This window comes from Dermacentor andersoni, chromosome 3 (assembly GCF_023375885.2).
Source record: "Dermacentor andersoni chromosome 3, qqDerAnde1_hic_scaffold, whole genome shotgun sequence".
Classification (NCBI taxonomy): domain Eukaryota; kingdom Metazoa; phylum Arthropoda; class Arachnida; order Ixodida; family Ixodidae; genus Dermacentor; species Dermacentor andersoni.
In genome coordinates, this window is record NC_092816.1 from 60,807,952 (window position 1) to 60,812,437 (window position 4,486).

Genomic DNA, 4,486 nt, shown 5'->3' on the forward strand with positions numbered 1-4,486 from the left:
GGGAAATCAGTCCGTCTGTCTGGAACGCGTTACACGATGCGCTCCATAAGATATACACCAGCTCCTATGGGGGTATATCTGAATATACCTTACGCTAAACGCAGGAACGGCCTAGGAGCTGCGCTCTTAAAAAGCAAAACAAAAAAATACGCATAGCTGAAAAAAAAATGACTCGCTGTAAGTTACTGTGCACGTAACCGTCTTATCGGCTATCGGCGGCCAGTGAAATGCCGTAAGCTGCCGTCTTCAACAAACGCAGGCGCGGTGGGAGTGCCAACAGTTAGCGGAAGAGCGCCCCCCTTTGCCCTCTGTTTTCGACAGCGCGGTCCGCGCATCGCTCCAACTGGGTTTCGAGGCTACTTGCCACGCGTTCCCGCGTTCCCACTCATACTGCTCGCGATAGTACGTGTTAATAGTACGATAGTACGTTCCGAATCTGGAACGGCGGGGAGAAACAGCCGTGGCGACATTCCCGCGTCTAGATCACGAAAGTTAGTCATTATGAACTGCTCTTTCTTTTTTTTTTTTCGTTGTTTCACGTAGTTTCCTGCCGGGGCGAAAGCTGTGCAAAACCACATCGATGCGACTGCAGAAATGGAGGCACCTGCCACAAGAAAACTGGGAAATGCCGCTGTGCCCGAGGGTACAGAGGAGTATTCTGCGAACACAGTGAGTCATAGAATACGCTGCGTTATGTGAAGCGTGCGTTATTCTAAGCTTTCCCACGTAAGTGGATTGCGTTTTAAACCCTTTAAAACTCAAACTCTTTCTAACTCATCATCATTATAATCGTCATATTCAGGCCACCATCAACAGGCATACTTAAATCGACTAATTGAAATGAAACTTTTAACATCTCTATCCAAATTATGTGTTTCTGCGAGAACCGAACGCTACCTGAGCGTGCATATATAATGTTCTTATCACCGCAGATAATTCTGCGTCGTCCTCTGCTTTGTTTTCCTTCCCTTGGAACACGCTTTGTTACTTTAAGGTGTCGAACGTTCTCTACACAATGCCTACATTCCCAGTGTCTTTTTAATCTCAGTCTATAGGTTATCATCTGCTTGCGTTTGATTCCTTATCCATGCTGCTGCCCTAGCTTGCGTTGTAACTCATAAAGGGATATTTGGATAAATCGTTTGATAATCCTTGAAAGCCTACGCGCTCTGTACAAACGGAACCGCGGTTCCTGCCACCCTCTGGCCGACCACCCATGGTCGCAGGGCACAGACACAGGAAACAGCTGCAAAATACACCCCTTATTTACTCGCGTAATGCCCTACCTCGAGTAAGTTCCGCACCCTTTGGAGTGCGAAAATTTCGAAAAGAAATTCCACTAAACGTCACGAGCATATACTCGTGTGATGGTTAATTAACGCAAGCTGCTACACACTATAGTCGGTGCCCAAAAAATCTGTCGGCGACTGTAAATCAGAATCAGAATAAGAATCAGAATTTATTGTTAGAAGTTGGGTCAAATTACAAGTATTTAGTATGCAGGAGGAGGTCCCATAGTCAAAGACTGTATCGGGACCTCCTGTACAAGAATAGTTATGATAATTGACATCTCAAAGCAACAGTAGCATATAATAAGGTATTATACAAGCAACAGGAAATGAACGTTGACAGAGCAAAATACAGAATTCATTACAAATAATAACGAGGTTTAGCTTATCTCACGGTGACATAAGGAATTGTATGTGAAGAAAGTACCAGTGGTTTATTTACAAGAACAAAAACACAAAAAAAGTAAAAAAGCAAGAAAGAACGGACAAAAAAAAAACGGTTACAGTAAATTTTCTCATTAGTTTGTCAATAATAAATGTATTTTGAGTTGCCTTTTGAATTGGTCTAAAGATCTTGTATTTTTCATAATGAGAGGAAGAGTGTTCCACACTGATATGGAAGTGAATTCCACGGTTTGTTTACCGTAGTTAGTGCGGATTCGTGGTAAAAGAAAATTGTTATTCAACGCGAATCTGGTGGTACTATTAGTTGCCAGGTTAGATGGTGAAAATGTGATCGATGGCAGCTCGTTATGTAGAAATCTGTAGAAAAAATACCTAGGTTGTACTTAGTGAGGCCAGATATAGTAAGGATGTTATTCTCGTGTAGTAAGGAAGTGGCATTAGGAAAGCGTGAACTATAGGTAATTATTCTGATGGCTCGGTTCTGAATTCTTTGTAAAGACGTAATATGAGTATTATAGGTGTTTCCCCAACATATGATACCATAAGTAATGTGAGAGTGGACGAAAGAGTGGTAAAGTGAGAGCAATGTGGTACGTGTGAAGTAAGGGCGTGCTTTAATTAAGTTGCGTATACCATAACCTATTTTCTTTTTTATGTGAGCAATATGATTGTGATATTTCAGATTACAGTCAAGTAGAACGCCAAGATGAACATGAACTTGGATGAAGGCAGTGGGGACCAAGACTGATAGGTGGAATGGAAGCTATGTTTCGCTGATGTGAAGAGAATACAACAAATTTAGTCTTAGTTGCATTAATAGATAACATGTTAACATTACACCACCTTAGAATGTTTTCTAAGTCAGCATTTAGTTTATTAACGAGAGATGAGATGTCTTTATGAAATGTGAATATTGTGGTATCATCAGCGTGCAGAATGCATTTTGTCGAAGAAAGACAATTAGGTAAATCATTAATATAAACTAAAAACAGGAGTGGCCTCATGCGATCATAGTCGGCCGTCAGTGGTTGCATTTATTTGCACGGCAGTGTGAACACAGTTCGTGGCTTCCATGTATAACCATACAAGCCTGCCTCGTGTAAAGTCCGCACCCGGTGAACATCCCGAAAGAAAAAAGAAAGAAAGATGCGGGCCTCGCACGAGTAAATACGGTATATCTCTTCCCCAGGTGTGCGCAAACGAAACAACACGACTGTCTCCTTGTCAAGTCCTGAGATGAGCCGATGCATCCATAATAGGACGTGCTCAAGCACACTTGCTTCGACCACATGTTTATTAAAATAAGATAAGTTATGGAGTTTAACATCCCTAAACTGCGCAGCGGGTTATGATGGACGCCGTAGTGTGGGGGTTCCGGGTTAACTTCAGCCACCTTGGGTGCTTTAAGTGCACCTGAAGCACGGTGCGCAGGTGTTTTTGAATCACTTATTCCGCCATCGGAATGCGGCCGCTCCAGCCGGCAATCGCGCCCGCAACGCCGCGCTGAGCGCCGTATAGACACTATCATATTGCGGCGGATACCACACAATACGCTCAAGACTTCCCCGGCCAGAAGGTGTCAAAGTGTCTCCACTGCCACGATTAACTGCTAAACGCACGCAAACTTAAGCAGACTTGCATCGAATTCTTTCTCTCCAAACGTCTACCCCTGACCAGCTTGATTTCAGGGGGAGGGTTTTGTGGCTTCTCTTGACGGCCGGGTGAAAAATGTTTCACCTTCCCGTTGAACCACCGTGTCAATATGGTCACCACCCGGAGTTCGCTGGCCACGCGTACTTCTGAACAGCGACAATATTGCGCAAAAATTCTGTGACGATCAGAAGTAAATCAAACGCCGCTTGACTGAGTGAATGCATGAGCGTTGCATTTCGGTAGGATTTGCCGCAGGGTATCAAGAATGAAAGAAAGTTAAATAAAAGTTTCCAACTCTGCATGGTGCAAGGACTGCAGCAGTGTCCTTGCAAATTCGTTGCCCGTACGTCACCCAACGATCGTAGTTCTCAGGTATGTTTGGCTTCAGTCCAGCCTTTTTTAAAATTGTTAAGTCTGATCGCCCGCGTTCCAGGACACATCCAAAGCAGCAGGTGTCGAGCATGTGACCTTGCCTCAGGAGCCGAATACTTAGGGCACATTTCTCGGTCATTCTATTGTCGATTCTCAAGTACAAGCTAATTAATGATGGGGTAAGGGCCACTTCATCTCGAAATTTCTGGAGAGATACCTCCTGCGCCCGAGTAAGGTTACGGGGAAGAAAGCAGACACGCGGGGTGAAGAAGCCGGCACGCATGTGCCTTCGGAGGCTCGATTTCAATGCTTGGTGGAGAGCGCGGAGATCCGACAGAAGGGATATACACGTGTCTCAGATGTGGCAGGTGATCGATCTAGTTCGTCTGCCATGTCGCTGAAACGATTCCAGCCATTTCCCTTATACCTATTGCACCTCAACATTACGGTGTGACGACCTGTGAAGTCTGTGGATCTCTTGACATATTTGTACGGTCGTTGCATATTACACATGTAGAGTTATTGCATACGGACCTCACTGTTTGCGTGTTTGCATGAGCAATTTATTTTGTAGTCTAAATTTGCAGAGATAATAAATTTTAAATTGTGAACGAGGCTCCGCGAACTTGTCGTATTTGTGGGGACACGAGTTTTCTGCGGGGGCTAGCTCCTTGACACGTGTTGCTGAGAGTGAACTTGCTTTCTGCATTCTTGCAACGCAGCTTGTGTTCCGGGGACTTTTGGTGCCAACTGCTCCAAGAAGTGTC